Below are 18,422 nucleotides of genomic sequence, written 5' to 3'. Positions count from 1 at the left end.
CCTCGTGACCTACTGCTCCAGCTCAATCTACTTTGGCACAACCACATCACTTTATTTATAATTTTATATAAATTTTTACACACTTCACTGGCTGGTAGAGCAAAATAAAGTGGTTTCATGACCCAGGAAATCAACATGTGTGAGGGTGGGGGGACTGTCAACTACCCAGGTGAATGGGACTTGGCTTCGGGCCTGATCACTGTCCTCGCTCCTCTGGAGTCACATTGAGTCAGTCCAAGCACAGTTTCTCCATATTAGAGGTGATCCCTTTGGTGCATGGCCTCTACTCAGTGTACAACTCCATACCCCATACAGGAGTTGGCAGTGTACCTCAGGGAGCAGCTATAGAGACAACGTGAACCCACACTCAGGGAGAAAGCCATCCTCTTTGACACATTGAGTTTTCCTGAACAAGTCAATGTTGCTTCTGTGAAGGACTGCTGCAGCAAGTGGGTCTACCCATTCATCAGCAGCCCCTGAAACACAAACACCTAGCTGGCTCAGAATGAGTGTTGAGTTTTTACAAAGAAAAATCTCTTCCCCAACCCACTAAATGTACTTATCTCCAGTGATGTTGTGGCATACCTAAACGGAAATGCATGCTGTTTGTTGTGAAGGTCCTTTGAACCATTATCTTGAAAAGAAAAGTTGATATCTCAAATAGTATGGAATGAAATTGAGCTGGGCGGGTCTTTAGAAATTGGAATTTAGAAGTCCATTAATCCCAAATGGAACATCAAACAGCTATGAAATGAAACATACTCGTAAATGTGTCTGTCAGGAATGGACACATAAAGTCCCATACAGAAATATCTCTTGGGGGCGCTATAAACATCACCAATGTTTCTCATGATTTTGCTGTTAACAAAAACACATTTAAACGACATCTCCTCCAAAACCGCTGAACAGATTTGGTTGACAATCAGTGTAAAGGACCCCTGGACAGGCCCTCGCCTGTCCCGGCCTCAGCGGCGCCCTCGTCTGTCCCGGCTCTCCCTGGCCCTCTGCCGGCTCTCCCTGGCCCTCTGCCGGCTCTCCCTGACCCTCCGCCGGCTCTCCCTGACCCTCCGCCGGCTCTCCCTGACCCTCCGCCGGCTTCCCCGTCTCCGGCTCCTTCGCCGGCTCTCCCACAGGGTTCTGACCCTCCGCCGGCTCCCGCTCCTCCGCCGGCTGGTGACCCTACACCGGCTCCCCCGGCTCCTGCTCCTCCGCCGGCTCCTATTCCTCCGCCGGCTCCCCCGTCTCCTGCTCCTCCGCCGGCTCCTACTCCTCCGCCAGCTCCTGACCCTCCGCCGGTTTCCCCGTCTCCTGCTCCTCCGCCGGCTCCTGCTCCCCCGCCGGCCGTCAACCCTCCGCCGGCTCCCCCGGCTCCTGCTCCTCCGCCGGCTGCCGACCTGCCGCCGGCTCCGATTCCTCCGCCGGCTCCCCCGTCTCCTATTCCTCTGCCGGCTCCTATTCCTCCGCCGGCTCCCCCGGCTCCTACTCCTCCGCCGGCTCTTCCGCCGGCTTCCGGACCCTCCGCCGGCTCCCCCGGCTCCTGCTCCTCCACCGGCTCCTATTCCCCCGCCGGCTCCCCCGTCTTCTGCTCCTCCGCCGGCTCTTCCACCGGCTCCTGACCCTCTGCCGGTTTCCCCGTCTCCTACTCCTCCGCCGGCTCCCCCGGCTCCTGCTCCTCCGCCGGCTGTCGACCCTCCGCCGGCTCCCCCGGCTCCTGCTCCTCCGCCGGCTGTCGACCCTCCGCCGGCTCCCCCGGCTCCTGCTCCTCCGCCGGTTGTCGACCCTCTGCCGGCTCCCCCGGCTCCTGCTCCTCTGCCGGCTGTCGACCCGCCGCCGGCTCTCCTGCCGGCTCCAGTCCCTCCGCCGGCTCTCCCGTCTCCTGGCCCTCTGCCTCCCGGGCCTGTCCCTGCGGCTCCGCCTCCCCGGCCTGTGCCGGCGGCTCCAGGCGCTGAGCCTCCGCCGGTCCGGGTGTGGTCGTCCCGGTCTTGCAGTCGGGAGCCCGCGCTTTTGGGGGAGGGTACTGTCACGTCCTGTCTGTGCCCCTAGCCATCTCTGCGCTGGGCTCGGGGCATAGCCAGGACAGGACAGGTGGTGGCCTTAAGCCACCTCTACTCCTTTTTTTGGTTTCCCCAATTGGAGGCAGGTGTTAGTTATTGCCTCCAATTGGGGACCCTATTTAAGTTTAGTTTGTAGGCCCCAAGGCGTGGTTCATTTTGGTTTTGTTTATCCTGTGTAAGGAATACCCACGTCACTGGTTGCTGCCTTTTGTTTTGTTGGAGTCTTTCTTTATTTTGCATTAAACATGGATTATCTTCACCAACTCTACTCTGCGCCTGTGTCCTTCTCACCCCACGGCCGTGACAGTGGCTAAAATGTATACTTGTACATATGTCACGATGCAGGTGTAGTGGAGTGTGTAGAAGAGAAACTCGAGTCAAATGCAGGGAGGCGATAAACGTAACTTGTATTTTCAATATACAAAATCAAAGGCACGCTATAAAACTGCGCACAAGCACAAAAACAAACGTGCCTATCTCCAGTAATGTAAGACATAGAACAATACCACACAAAGACACCCAGAAACACAGGAACTAATGTAGGCAACATAATGAGGGAATGGACACCAGGTGTGTGCAATAACAAGACATGACAGTGCCGTGGGAGGAGGAGCGGCGTGGCTAGAAGGCTGGCGATGACGCTCGCCGAACACCATGTTGGGAGGGGTGGCGCGCGTCCTCGTTATACAACATATTTTTTATATTAATGCATTTGATTTGTATGTAAACACCTTGTTGTTTTTATTTACAATCTTCAAAGTGGAGTAAAACAAAAATGGAAATTGATTCCTTTATTAGAAACATGCTAAATTAGCAATAAACTACTCAATTCTGGTAATAGTGTGATTGTTATTAATGTACAGAAGTAACGTATCTAATTTATTACCTACATTATCTAGCTTGGCTAGTTTTAATATTCTTTTTAACTTAACCTTTCAAATGGTAATTTCCCTTTTCAATGCGTAGCTTAGAAAAATTAAGCATTTCACTATATAAGTTTTCTGTGACTCTGACATTCATCTACTATCTTTTATTACACTGATGCTGAGAATGTTTTGTTATAATAATCTAAGCTATTTTGCAAACAGTCAATTGACAATGTCTGTCAGGGTTTCAACAGTATGCCCAAATCCTATTATGTTTGTTCCAGTGCACTGTTATTCTTCTGGCAAAAAACTGTTAAAATGGTGTAAAGGTACCCAAATTAATATAGTAAAGCGTCAAGAAACACAACTTCTGGTGCAGTGGCCTCATGGTAGCACAAGGCTGTGAAGTTGAAAATTCTCCACACCCATCCCTTGTGACCTGGTCTTGGGATTCAGTCGATAGGTGTCCTCACTATCTCCTCACTATGAAATGTTTTGCCACTGAGGCCCAAATATTGCCATCATGGATTTTCAGCCATGTTAGTTATTTTGAAAAACACTTAAAACACTACACAAAGGGCAGCAAATGACCAATCTTGTAGTTTGACATTTGTTATCTATGTATGAAGATCTTCAAGTGTTGTATAAACCAGACCGGTATGTAAAAAACTACTTGGGGTCACCATTGGACAGGAAAAACATCCAGTATTGGGTTAATGTTTGTACATGTGTGCAGTTTATTTTTACCCTACATACCATATTGCATAATTTTCATGCTAACTAAATGCTGAAACCCACTAAATGCTGCTTGCAGCTTTAATTGAAGTTGCAAATGTAAAGACAATTGCTTAGTTACTGTGAGGTCCTCGCACCAGTCAAGGTCTAACTCCTCCCCGCCACACTCCTCACCTACCACCGTTACGCTCCCACTCCCAGATACACTTGAACGCAGCCAGCAATCCAGATCGCAATCTCCAGAATTCTAAACACCTGTGTCCAGTTTCCTCCCCTATTTAACCTGTCCTCTGTCTTCACTCCCGCGTGAGGTATTGTTTGTAGTGGACTTGCCAAGCCGTTATCGCTCGTAGCATTCACCTGTTTGACTCCCAGCCTGCCATTCCCTCTCTTCCCGTCCCCGTCCTCCAGTGTGATTTAGAGACCTGCATCCTTACCCGTCTGTCTGTTCCCTTGTTTCTCCTCCTGTTGAAACCTGCCTGTGCAGTTGCCCTTACGGACTGATTACCATGCAGGTGGGCGCGTTGCACTCTGAACGTATTCAGTTATTGGTGGTGTCGTCTCCCCATGAGCCGGTGGTGCTGGGACACCCCTGGCTGTGCCTTCACGATCCAGACATTTCCTGGAGTAAGGGAGAACTGACGGCCTGGAGCGCGAACTGCAGGTCTCGATGTTTGAGCGTCCCCTGCAGGGCCACCTCGGTGGAGAGCTCCACGTCATCACCTACGCCGGAGCTCCCCTCCGAGTACCTCCAGTATAAGCAGGTATTCAGTGAGGAGAAAGCAGCCGAGTTGCCACCACACCGCCCGTGGGACTGCGCCATAGACCTGATTCAAGGAGCCCCACTCCCCAGAGGTCGTGTGTATCCATTGTCCCTGCCTGAAACTAAGGCCATGAACACTTACATAGACGAGTCCCTGCGTCAAGGAGCCATCCACCCGTCGACGTCCCCTGCTGCGTCCAGCTTTTTCTTCATCGGAAAAAAGGACGGCGGCTTACGCCCCTGTATAGATTATCGAGGGCTCAACTCGATAACCATCAAGAATCGCTATCCTTTGCCACTCATCTCCGCCGCATTGGAACAAGTCGGCCAGGCTACCGTGTTTACCAAGCTGGACCTGCGGAGCGCTTATCATCTGGTGCGCATACGAAAAGGGGATGAGTGGAAAACTGCCTTCATCACTCAACGCGGCCACTATGAGTATCGTGTCATGCCTTTCGGCCTCACCAACGCACCTGCCGTCTTCCAGACTTTTATGAATGACATATTCTGGGATATGATTGACCGGTTTGTAATCGTATACATCGATGACATCCTCATATACTCAAAAAACCTAACAGACCACATCGGCCACGTCCAACAGGTCTTGCAACGGTTACAGCAACACCACCTGTATGTGAAACTGGAGAAGAGCTTGTTCCACATCTCCACGGTGGCGTTCCTGGGATCGGTGCTATCACCGGGCTGCGTCCGAATGGACGAGAGTAAGGTGTCCGCGGTCCGTCAGTGGCCGCAGCCAAGAACCGTCAAGGAGTTGCAGCGGTTTCTGGGTTTTGCGAACTACTACCGACGTTTTATTAGAAACTTCAGCACCACCGCTGCCCCGTTGTCCACCCTGACCGGTCAGAAGACCAGAACGTTGCATTGGACCGACGCGGCCAAGGCCGCGTTCGACGGACTGAAGAACTTATTCACCTCAGCTCCCATACTCCGCCAGCCCGATCCCACGCTACCATTCGTGGTGGAAGTGGACGCTTCAGAAACAGGAGTAGGGGCGATCCTATCGCAGCGTGTGGGCACACCACCCAAATTGCACCCCTGCGCCTTTTATTCTAAGAGACTCACACCCGCTCAGAGGAATTACGACGTTGGGAATCGTGAACTCCTCGCCATAAAACTAGCCCTGGAAGAGTGGAGACACTGGTTGGAGGGAGCCCTCCACCCCTTCCTGGTCCTGACGGATCACCGCAACCTGGAGTATTTACAGACAGCCAAGCGTCTGAATCCCCGTCAGGCTCGGTGGTCTCTGTTTTTCAATCGTTTTCGTTTTTCCGTCTCCTATGTGCCAGGAAAAAAGAATGCCAAGGCAGACTCCCTTTCTCGTGTGTTCGAGCCACCGAGCTGCACCCCGACGCACGAGACAATCCTACCCCCCACCTGCCTCGTAGGACCTATAAGATGGGATATTCAAGACACCATCCAAGAGGCACTACTTACAGACCCTGCTCCTCCTAGCTGCCCACCGGGGAAGGTTTACGTTCCGTCGGCCGTTAGGCCCCAGTTATTGCAGTGGTGTCACACGTCGTTGGGATCTGGCCATCCGGGCATCACCCGCACCACGAAGCTTCTAGGCAATAGGTACTGGTGGGCCTCTCTCTCTGATGATGTGCGTGATTACGTGCTATCGTGCCCCATCTGCGCACAATCCAAAAGTCCCCGTCATTTACCCGAGGGGCTGCTCCAGCCTCTGCCTACGCCTCATCGCCCCTGGTCCCACATCGCCATGGACTTTGTAACCGACCTACCGGAATCCAACGGGTACACCACTATACTGACCGTAGTAGACCGTTTTTCAAAAATGTGCCGTCTGATACCCTTGCCTAACCTGCCCAATGCCACCGAGCTGGCAGACATTGTTTTCCAACAGGTGTTCCGGCAGTTCGGGATCCCTGAGGCCATTGTATCCGACCGAGGACCCCAGTTCATCTCCCGCGTATGGCGAGCATTCTGCGACCGACTAGGGGTGGCAGTAAGTCTATCCTCAGGCTACCATCCGGAAACCAATGGACAGACTGAGAGACTCAACCAAGACATAGGGAAGTATCTAAGGCAGCAGTGCCAGAAGCAGCCACACGACTGGAGCCGATATCTATCATGGGTGGAATACGCACAGAACTCTCTTATTCACTCCTCCCTTCGGCTCACCCCCTTTCAGTGCGTCTTTGGTTATCAACCCCCTCTCTTCCCGTGGGATACAGAACCTGGTCCAGTTCCTGCCATGGACGATTGGTTCCGACGCAGCGCGCGCGTTTGGGAAACAGCTCACCGGCATCTCCAGCAGGCTTCCAGCGCACAGAAGGCTCACGCAGATCGCCGCCGGCGCCCGTCTCCCCTCTACCATCCAGGTCAGCGGGTTTGGTTATCAACCCGGAACGTCCGTCTGCGCCTCCCATGCCGTAAGCTTGCTCCCAGATATATAGGTCCCTTCAAAATCACACATCGCATTAACCCCGTAACTTACCGTCTCCAATTGCCCCGCCAGTACAGGATCTCCCCCACTTTTCACGTGTCCCTCCTCAAGCCTGTTCATTATAGCCCCCTGCACCCACCGGTTACCCAACACCCTGCGCCACCTCCTTTGGACATCGATGGGGAGCCGGCATACGTCGTGCGGGAAATACTGGATTCCCGTCGTCGGGGCGGTCGCCTGCAGTACCTTGTGGATTGGGAAGGATATGGTCCGGAGGAGAGGGCCTGGATACCTGCGCACGACATACTGGACTCTGATCTCACAGCGCAGTTCCACGCCGCCTGCCCGGATCGTCCTGCTCCCCGTCCGCGGGGTCGTCCGCCGCGGCGTTCCCGGCCGTAGGGTGGGGGGTCCTGTGAGGTCCTCGCACCAGTCAAGGTCTAACTCCTCCCCGCCACACTCCTCACCTACCACCGTTACGCTCCCACTCCCAGATACACTTGAACGCAGCCAGCAATCCAGATCGCAATCTCCAGAATTCTAAACACCTGTGTCCAGTTTCCTCCCCTATTTAACCTGTCCTCTGTCTTCACTCCCGCGTGAGGTATTGTTTGTAGTGGACTTGTAGTGCCAAGCCGTTATCGCTCGTAGCATTCACCTGTTTGACTCCCAGCCTGCTATTCCCTCTCTTCCCGTCCCCGTCCTCCAGTGTGATTTAGAGACCTGCATCCTTACCCGTCTGTCTGTTCCCTTGTTTCTCCTCCTGTTGAAACCTGCCTGTGCAGTTGCCCTTACGGACTGATTACCCGGTATCCCGACCTGCCTGCCTGTCCCTGGATTCCTCTATCGTCTACCCTTGTCGGTACTGTCACCTTCGCGGACGGATCGCTCGGTGTCCTGACCTGCCTGCCTGCTTTTGGTTTCTCCGCTTCGTCGCTTCCTGCCTGTGCCTTTGCCTTCGTGGACTGACTTCCTGGTTACCGAACCTACCGGCCCGACTCTACGGTTTTGTCAACCGCCTACTCCTCTGTACTGAAATAAACCGACAGTTGCGTCTCCGCAATTGGAACCACACCCCCCAGGTCTCGGTGTTCATTACAGTTACAGTAACATATACATTCCAAGGATCTTCAAAGTTTCCTTTTGTCATTACTTGGTCCCCTTAATTGCTGCTTGCAGCTTTATTTATTATTATTATTATTAAATTGCCTTCTAATTTAAATGCTATGCTGTGAGAGGCACAAGCAATAACAGAATAATAGAAAGGTTTAAATTATAATTGAAAACATTATGTAGAGTTCTCAACTCATGGTAATGCTACAATGGAGCGAACCATAGGCAAGGTTCTATAAATTGTTAATACTGACAAGAAACTGTTAATATTAAAATGGAGCAAGTCACATGCCATCAATAAAAGTTTCAATTTTCAAGATTTATTTGGCAACCACACAACATCATCCTGCACAATTAAATTATTGTGAAATGGCACCCGACAACTATGTAGTGAGAGTTAAGAAGTGTATATAAGCAAAAATGTAGCTAGACAGAAAAGAATAAAATAAAGAAACAATATACATAACACTGTAGACTAGCAGCAGTTTAAAATACATTTAGATATGGCAAGTATGGCAGTAATACACATTAGTGTGAAATAGCAGCAATTGGTAGAGTGTCATGTTCTGTCTTCTGGAAGTAGTAGTCAGGCACAGGGAGTTGCTTGCTTGTGTTTATTCAATGAAAACAACAAGCATAAGGAAATGCCTCAGCTGGCACATATTAACAATGGGCAACAGTAAACCCAGTCAAAAGAGAAAACGTGCCCAGACAGGGACTAGCTGTGTTAAACAAACGACGAGTAAACATATAAAGAATCCCTAACATAAAACAAAACATAACGGTTCCAACATATAATAACTGACAACAAACTATACGAAAAGGCACCTTAAATAGGATCCCCAATTGGAGGCAACAAAGAACAACTGCCATATAGACTTTTTCGTCAAGTGAAAAGACCAGAGAATCGTGTAGCCAATGAAGTGTTTGTATATCCTGAACAAATCCTAATATCTACCTCAACTGTTTCAGTCAGGCAGGCAGGCACTCACTCATGGCAATATTTTTAACTAGTATCAATTTTTAAAGAGTAGGATGGGGAGTATGGACAGTATGTTAGAAGCATTGAGTATTACAGATACATATGAGTGTAATATGCTTATTAATGTTACATATAAAGGATTATTCTAATGCCCATTAAAAGTAACTGAAAGGATATCAGAGCATTTGGAATGTTCATGTGTGATCAGTGTGATCATGGACCAGTGTTGCTGGTTGAGGAGTCTTATGGCCTAAGTGAAAAAACTGTTTGTGAGTCTGGAAGTGCGTGCACCGATGCTCCGGTAGCATCTACTAGACGGCAGCAGTGTGAACAGATCATGTCTGGGTGGCTGTAGTTTTTGTTGATGTTCTGTGCTTTCCTCAGGCATAGTGTATGGTCGATGCCTTGCACGGAGGAGAGATTTGGCAGCCAGTGGTGCGCTCCACTGACCCTCTGGAGGGACTTGCAATCTGCAGTGGAACAGCCGCCGTACCAGGCAGTAATGCAGCCTGAGAGGATGATTTCAATGGTGCAGAAGTTGGTGAGTTTTTGCAGACATACCAAACTTCTTGAGTCTCCTCAGGAAGTATAGTTGTTTTTTGGGCAGTTTTCACTGCCGAGTTTGCTTGTCTGGACCAAGTGAGGTCATCTTCGATGAATCTACTGAGAAACCCTCCACTTCAGCTCACTCAATGTGTATGGGGGCATGACCCCCCCTCTGCTGCTTCTTGAAGTACATGATCATCTCTGAGGAACAGTAGGGTTCAAATTAAAAGACCACTGCAAATTTAGCACTTCTGTTCCTAACTCAAAACTTTCCTTTTCAACTTTTTTGGAAAGGAGAGAAAAAGGTGCAGTGGTCTCTTAATTTTTTCCAGAGCTATATATACAAAGTCTTTACTGTGCATTGTGTAATTCATTGAGAACAAAATTACTTAACAACGGTCAATAGAATCCACAATCACCAACCGATTGAGGGCTGTCCCAACTTGAATTTCATCATGGCAACTCATAATGTCTCTCAGTAGTGTGTATGGCCCCCATGTACCTGTATCCCCTCCTGACAATGTCTGGGCATGCTCTCACATCTGTTTGATCAGCTTATTTCTCCAACCTGATTAAGGTGAACAAAAGCAATCCAAAATGTATCTTTGATACAGTTGCAATGTTAACAAAGAAGCAATGCTCAACAAGTGAAGTGGGTCTTCATTCAGCATTTATGACAACATGAACTTCTTTGATTAAAAGATCATCACCATTAGAAAACAAATAACTGACTCCTCCTTAAACAGGTATAGTGTGACAACTGCGACCTCTGCTGGTTCACCTCCCCCTGCAGCGGGCGGGCCCCAGCGGTCGACGTCACCGGCTTTCTGACACCACCGTCTCATTATACATTTCACCTGTGTCTCGTTTAATGCACCTGTTCCTCATCATCGCTGTTTCCCCCCGGTATATATGTTCCCTCTGCTCCCCCTGTCTTTGTGTGTGATTGTCTCTGACTACTGAAAGAGCTGTACGACGCTTCGTCAACTGTATATACATATCTTGTATTGGTTCGTGAGGATACCATTAAAAAGATCCTTCCACCACGCCTTCTCCTGCTCCTCCTTGTCCATCCAAACCCCGAAGCCGTGACAGAATCACACACCAAGACGACAACAAGGATATGGAGCAACAAGGAGCCACAGGCGAGGCCGGTGTTGCGGAGGTGGTAAAAGTACACTCAACCTTGCTGGCCAGCCTAGGCGCCGCGATGGACACTGTGTTGAAAGCGGTGCAGCGCCTAGAGCTGAGCCAGTGGAACCCCGCAGCACCGGCCGTCTCTCCACCTCCCCAAGCCGCATCGCCCAGCATGGGAGCGATGCCCATTCCGCTGCCCAGGGCCTACGACGGGGCGGCGGACCGCTGCCAGGGTTTCCTGCTACAACTGGACATCGCGCTCCAGGCGATGCATCCTGCGCCGACCGAAGCCCAGAAGATCTCTTCACTCGTCTCCTGCCTGTCTGGGAAAGCCCTGGAGTGGGCCACCGCCGTTTGGAACATCGAGCAGCCCACCCAGGGCAGCTACGCCGAGTTCACCCGCCGCTTCCGAGTCGTGTTTGACCATCCTCACGAAGGGAGAGAGGCGGGTGAACGACTGTTCCACTTACGGCAGGAGACGAGATCGGCGCAGGAGTTCGCTCTGGAGTTCCGGACCCTGGCAGCGGGATCGGGGTGGAACGAGCGGGCTCAGATCGACCACTACCGGTGTAGCCTTCGCGAGGACGTCCGGAGGGAGCTGGCTTGTCGAGACGTGTCCCTCTCCTTTGACCAACTGGCGGACATGTCCATCCGTCTCGACAACCTGCTAGCTGCCCGAGGACGTCCCGGAAGAGGCCCGCCCGTTCCACCCTGCCAACCAGACGCCGCCGTCCCCATGGACCTGGGGGCGGCTGCGCTGTCGGGCAGGTGTAGGGGAGGAGAGGTGCGGAGTGCCTCCAAGAGGAAACGAGGCCGTACAACCACGCCGCACCGCACCTCCCTCCCCGAGTCAAGAGGTGACAGGCAGGGCACTTCCGCATCACCCCAGGTAGCACATGCACATTCGCCACTAACCTCTTCCCTCTCTATGTGCACTGTCCCTGTTAGGTTCCCCGGCTTTCCGCTGCTTTCCCGGTATAAGGCGCTGGTAGACTCAGGCGCAGCCGGAAATTTCATGGATAGGTCTTTTGCCCTGCGGTCACGCATACCCCTTCAGGCCCTCGACACCCCCCTGCCCGTGAGAGCTCTAGACAGCCGGCCACTAGGGTCAGGTCTGGTCACGAGTTGCACTATTCCCCTCCTCCTGGTTACCGACAACCGACACAGTGAAACCATATCTTTTCACATAATCGACTCACCCACGTTCCCAGTCGTTTTAGGTTTCCCCTGGTTATCCCTACACGACCCCGTCATCTCCTGGTCTAGTCGACGTCTGTCGGGGTGGTCGCGGAAGTGCCAGGGTAGGTGTTTGGGTGTTTCCGTTGGCTCGACCTCGGTGGAGAGTCCAGACAGTGCGCCCGCCGTGCCCATTCCCCCTGAATACAGGGACTTGGCTACAGTTTTCTCCAAAGCCAAGGCTGCTGTGTTGCCACCGCACCGGCTGGGGGATTGTGCGATAGACCTCGTTGACGGAGCCGCACTCCCGAAGGGTCACGTGTATCCACTGTCCCGCACCGAAACGGAGACTATGAACGCCTACGTTACGGAAGCGTTGGAACAGGGCTACATTAGGCCCTCCAAGTCACAGGTCTCCTCGAGTTTCTTTTTCGTGAAAAAGAAGGACGGTGGTTTGCGCCCGTGCATCGATTACCGGGCGCTGAACAAGATCACCATTCCGTTCCGCTACCCTCTCCCTTTGATCTCTGCGGAGGTGGAGAGGATGCACGGGGCCCGCTTTTTCACTAAATTAGACCTCAGGAGTGCCTATAACCTGGTGCGTATCCGGGAAGGAGACGAGTGGAAAACCGCTTTTAGTACCACATCTGGCCATTACGAGTATTTAGTGATGCCGTACGGGTTGATGAATGCTCCTTCAGTCTTCCAGTCCTTCGTCAACGACGTATTCCGGGACTTGTTGTGCGAAGGAGTGGTAGTGTATATTGATGACATCTTGATATTCACTGCTACCCGCGCCAAACATGTCTCGTTAGTGCGCAGAGTGCTGGCTCGACTGCTGGAGCATGACCTGTACGTGAAAGCCGAGAAGTGTCTGTTTTTCCAGTCGTCTGTGTCCTTCCTGGGATATCGCTTTTCCAGCACAGGTGTGGCTATGGAGGAGCCTCACATTGACGCCGTGCGTAATTGGCCGACCCCAACCACGGTTAAGGACGTGCAACGTTTCTTAGGCTTCTCTAATTACTACAGGAGGTTTATCCGGGGCTTTAGCCAGGTCGCGGCTCCGATCACCTCCCTTCTGAAGGGGGGGGCGACCCGGTTGCGGTGGACCGTGGACGCGGAGCGGGCGTTTGTGGAACTGAAACACCGTTTCACCACCGCTCCGGTCCTGGCCCATCCCGACCCGTCGCTCCAGTTCATTGTGGAGGTGGACGCGTCCGATTGTGGGCTCGGTGCCATCCTCTCCCAACGGACGGGGTGTCGTAACACGCTCCGTCCCTGTGCCTTCTTCTCACAGAAGCTCAGTGCGGCGGAGCGGAACTACGACATAGGTGATCGTGAGCTGCTGGCCGTGGTTCGAGCTCTGTCGGCGTGGAGGCACTGGTTAGAGGGGGCTAAACACCCTTTCCTCGTCTGGACTGACCACCGGAACCTGGAGTACATGCGGGCAGCGAGGAGGCTGACCCCTCGCCAGGCAAGGTGGGCTATGTTCTTCACCCGGTTTGTGTTTACTCTCACCTACAGGCCGGGGAGTAAGAACGTCGGGGCCGACGCGCTGTCCCGCCAGCATGACACGGAGGAGAGGCCAGTGGATGATGCTCCCGTGCTCCCGGAGTCATGCATCGTGGCACCGGTGGTATGGGAACTGGACGCGGACATCGCCGAAGCGCAGCGCGACGAGCCCTCTCCGCCCACATGCCCTGAGGGCCGTACGTATGTGCCGGCGTCTGTCCGCGACCGCCTCATCTACTGGGCGCATACATCTCCCTCCTCCGGTCATCCTGGCATCGGGCCAACAGTGCGCGCCCTGGCCGGTAAGTACTGGTGGCCCACTTTAGCCAAGGACGTGAGGGTATACGTCTCTTCCTGCTCGGTGTGCGCCCAGAGTAAGGCACCCCGGCACCTACCTGTGGGCAAGTTGCACCCCTTGCCCATTCCACAACGACCATGGTCCCACATTTCTGTTGATTTTTTGACGGATCTCCCCCCTTCCCAGGGCCATACCACCATCCTGGTCGTTGTGGATCGGTTCTCGAAGTCCTGCCGCCTCTTGCCTCTGCCCGGCCTTCCTACTGCCCTACAGACCGCGGAGGCCCTGTTTACACACGTCTTCCGGCACTATGGGGTGCCCGAGGACATCGTGTCTGACCGGGGTCCCCAATTCACGTCTAGGGTGTGGAAAGCATTTATGCAGCACCTGGGGATCTCGGTCAGCCTGACCTCGGGCTACCATCCCCAGTCCAACGGGCAGGTGGAACGGGTAAACCAAGAAGTGGGTAGGTTCCTCCGGTCCTACTGCCAGGACCGGCCGGGGGAGTGGGCAGAGTTTCTGCCGTGGGCAGAATATGCACTGAATTCTCTGCACCACTCCTCCACGGGCGTGACGCCTTTCCAGTGCGTCCTGGGCTACCAGCCGGTCCTGGCGCCCTGGACGCCGAGCCAGACCGGTACCCCTGCGGTGGACGACTGGTTCCGGCGGGCAGCGGGCACATGGGAGGCAGTACAATCCCGCCTCCGGCTCGCTGTCCGCCGTCAAAAGACCTCTGCGGACCGCCACCGCGGGGAGGCCCCGGTGTATCGGCCGGGCGACCGGGTCTGGCTCTCGTCCAGGGACCTGCCCCTCCGCCTGCCCTGCCGGAAGCTGGCCCCGCGGTTTGTGGGGCCCTTTAAAGTCCTGAGGAGAGTCAACGAGGTAACATATCGGTTACGCCTTCCCCCCGACTACCGTATTAACCCCTCGTTCCATGTGTCTCTCCTCAGGCCGGTGGTGGATGGTCCCCTTCAGGGGTGTGAGGTGCGGGAGGTTCCCCCTCCCCCTCTGGACATCGAGGGGGCCCCGGCGTACTCTGTCCGCTCCATCATCGACTCGAGGCGCCGGGCGGGGGGCCTCCAGTACCTCGTGGAGTGGGAGGGGTACGGCCCGGAGGAGCGGAGCTGGGTTCCGGTGAAGGACGTCCTGGCTCCCGTCCTTATCCGCGACTTCCAACAGCGTCGGCCGGATTGCCCTGCTCCGCGCCCCCCGGGTCGGCCCCGAGGCCGGTGTCGTCGCGCGGCTGGGGCCGCGCGTCAGAGGGGGGGTACTGTGACAACTGCGACCTCTGCTGGTTCACCTCCCCCTGCAGCGGGCGGGCCCCAGCGGTCGACGTCACCGGCTTTCTGACACCACCGTCTCATTATACATTTCACCTGTGTCTCGTTTAATGCACCTGTTCCTCATCATCGCTGTTTCCCCCCGGTATATATGTTCCCTCTGCTCCCCCTGTCTTTGTGTGTGATTGTCTCTGACTACTGAAAGAGCTGTACGACGCTTCGTCAACTGTATATACATATCTTGTATTGGTTCGTGAGGATACCATTAAAAAGATCCTTCCACCACGCCTTCTCCTGCTCCTCCTTGTCCATCCAAACCCCGAAGCCGTGACATATAGTCCTCAAAATCTAATTTGTCCTGAGAATACCCAGAACTTCTCTGATATGCTGTCAGTTGGGACACTTGAATTTTTTTTACCCTATATCGCTCAACACATTCACTAAATTAGTAATGTGTTCTAAACCCACAAATTGTAAACTAGTCCCGATTCCAACAAACCTACTTAAGGAGCTACTTCCTGTGCTAGGTCAGCCAATGTTGAACGTGATTAATTGCTCCCTATCCTCCAGATGTGTACCATACTCATTAACATTTTTGGAAATAAAGCCTTTTCTGAAAAAATCTAATCTGGATCCAGATATAATAAACAATTATAGGCCAACATCGAACCTCCTGTTCCTTTCAAAAAAAAAAAGGTCTAGGTTTCTTCCTAAAATTCGACCTTAGGGAGTTTTTCCTAGCCACTGAAATTCAACACTACTGTTGTTTGCTCCTTGGGGTTTAAGGCCGGGTGTCTCTGTAAAGCACTTTGTGACAACTGCTGTTGTAAAAAGGGCTTTATAAATAAATTTGATTGATTGATTGATTGATAGATTAGATTACTGTTATGCTCTTCTCTCCGGTTACCCTGATGAATCAATAAACATCAATAAATGCTGAATACAGCTGCTAAAATCCTAACTAGAACTAAAAAATTAGAACACATTACTCCAGAACTAGCCTCTTTACACTGGCTATCTGTTAAGGCTAGGGCTGATTTTAAGGTTTAATTGTTAACCTTTAAAGCAATACATGGACTTGCTCCTACTTACTTCGCTTAAGTGTTTCAGCCATACATACCTAAACGTAACCTAAGATCGCAAGATTTCTATACAAACAGCTGGAGGCACGGCTTTCTCTCATAGAGCTGCACTACTGTGGAATGATCTGCCAATTAAGGTTAGAAAATGCAGACTCAGTGCAAACTTTCAAGTGTCTACTAAAGATTCAGCTCTTCAGCACGGTTTATGATTAAGTGCGGTCTGGCCCAAGGGTATGAAGGTGACCAGAAAGGCTTGATAGTGTCCACCCATGCTGTCATGCCAGGTGGGCTCTCATCACCACTGGGATGCCCTCCCTCCAATTCCAATGTCTCTCCATTGTGCATTTGTGTAATTGGGCTGAACTCTGCTGGCAATACTCCGCCCTCATTCAGGGTGGTTGTGGTTGGTGGGGGTCCCTTTGGTTGATGCTTGGCAAGATAGGGCCACAGTGTCACTGTACCCCACTGTCTCAGCCCCAAGGTTTTAAGCTACTATATTATTGTGTTGAGGGAGTAGGGTCAGTTCTCCTTCTCCACTGTAAAACCTTGAAATCCTCTCTAAATGTTCTTGTCTCCTGCTTCGTTCAAACATAGGAGGACATGTGGTCTGGGCCACACCTTCCGAGTACCTGGTTCTAAAAACGAATTGCTGCCCGTGTCCAAAGTCCTCCTGGCTGTGTTGCAGATCAAGACAATACCTGACGATTCCAGCTGCCAGTCTGATAACCCCCCCGTCCATCCGGTTGTCTCAGTCCTTGTCCATCTGGTCATGCTTCTGACCTGGCTTAAGATTTATATTCTCTGGACACAACTCAAATGCTTTACTAATAATTACAACTTGTTTTCTTAAAATGTTCCCCTGGCACAGCCAGAAGAGGACTTGTTACCCCACTGAAGCTGGTTCCTCTCTAGGTTTCTTCCTACATTTTGGCCCCTCTTAGGGAGTTTTTCTTAACCACTGTGTTTCAACATTGTTGTTGCTTCTTGGGGTTTCAGTCTGGGTGTTTTGTAAAAGCACTTTGTGACAACTGCTGATGCAAAAATAGTTTTATAAATATATTTGATGATTGATAAGGTAGCATGTGCAACCAGGATGCAGAGATCGCAGCAATAAGGTCCCCAAAGTAAACATGTGTGTGTAACATCTGTAAAAATGCAAGTACGATGGCAATTCTAATGTGCAAAATGGCAAATTGAATGTGCAAGGTGAATGTGTAACTGAAATGCAGGGATAGCAGCAGTGAGGTTCCATAGGTAGATATGTACCTGTAACAACTGAAAACTTCCATTATCAGACTTTGCAAGGCAGTGTCGGAATTGTACAAAGGGATAAGTGTAACAAGGTCCTTGAGGGGCAGGGTGGGGTATGGTAAGTGATGGGTCATAGAGTTCACAGAGTTATCTTGGTCACAGAGTTCAGCAGGGTTACAGTAGATGGAAAGAAACTGTTCCTGAGCCTGCTGGTGCAGGAATGTACCGCCTGTGACCTGTAACCACACTGTGGCACAGTTAGTCAGAATGTAGTGGTAAAAGCTCACAAGGATCTTGGAGGACAGGTGGCCCATCTTCAGCCTCCTCAAAAAGTACAGGCACTGCTGCACCTTTTTGACCAGGGCTGAGGTGTTGAGGGTCCAGGAGAGGTCCCGGGAGAGGTGGAAACCCAGGAATGTGGAGCTGGACACACTCCACCCTCAATGTGAACTAGGGTGGGGCCTTTAGACTTCCTGTAACTTATCAGTTACAGAGGATACTAATAAGTTATATCAAGCTATGAAACAATGAACAGACTAAGATATTGTGCACAAACCAAGAACAGAACTCATTTTAGAGAGATGTTGTTATGGATTCTCCTTCCTATCAATATCATTTTGAAAATGTTCCCTTTTAATGGATTTGATGGTTACCAAAAAGGAAGGATTCAGGACAATTTACATTCCTCATTCTCTTTGCCAAACATACCGACCCAGACGCTAAGGGTGTGCGGAGTACTTGGACAAAGGAATATGCTAACAGATATGAGGAATTCGCTATGTCCGGATATGATCCAATTGTCTTTATCTGTGATCAGATTGTTACTAAAAACAGACATCACCAAGAAATATATATCACTTTTTGCAGCTGAGAAATGACAGTGAAAATCCTGATCTGACTCTGTGTCATGAAGTCTATCCTCTCTCCCATCACCATCTGGATTGCCTCTGTATTTGTCCAATGACATCAGACAGATCATCGCTGACCCATCCCAACCTGGTCACCCACTGGTTGAAACAACGATTCTCTGGCCTGCTAAGGGCTGGTGGGCAGTGCAGGCTAATATAATCCACCCAGGGAACAGTTTATTTCTCTGTGCTAATGACCATCTGTCCCACTATATTCACTACATCAAGATGCTGCCAAACATAATTGCTAACTAAATAGCTATGTACTAAACTGCACTAAAATCTCTGCTT

The sequence above is a fragment of the Esox lucius genome, chromosome 20, assembly GCF_011004845.1.
Source record: "Esox lucius isolate fEsoLuc1 chromosome 20, fEsoLuc1.pri, whole genome shotgun sequence".
NCBI classification, from domain to species: Eukaryota; Metazoa; Chordata; class Actinopteri; order Esociformes; family Esocidae; genus Esox; species Esox lucius.
The sequence above is the reverse complement of the archived record's forward strand: the minus strand, read 5'-3'. Positions refer to the sequence as shown.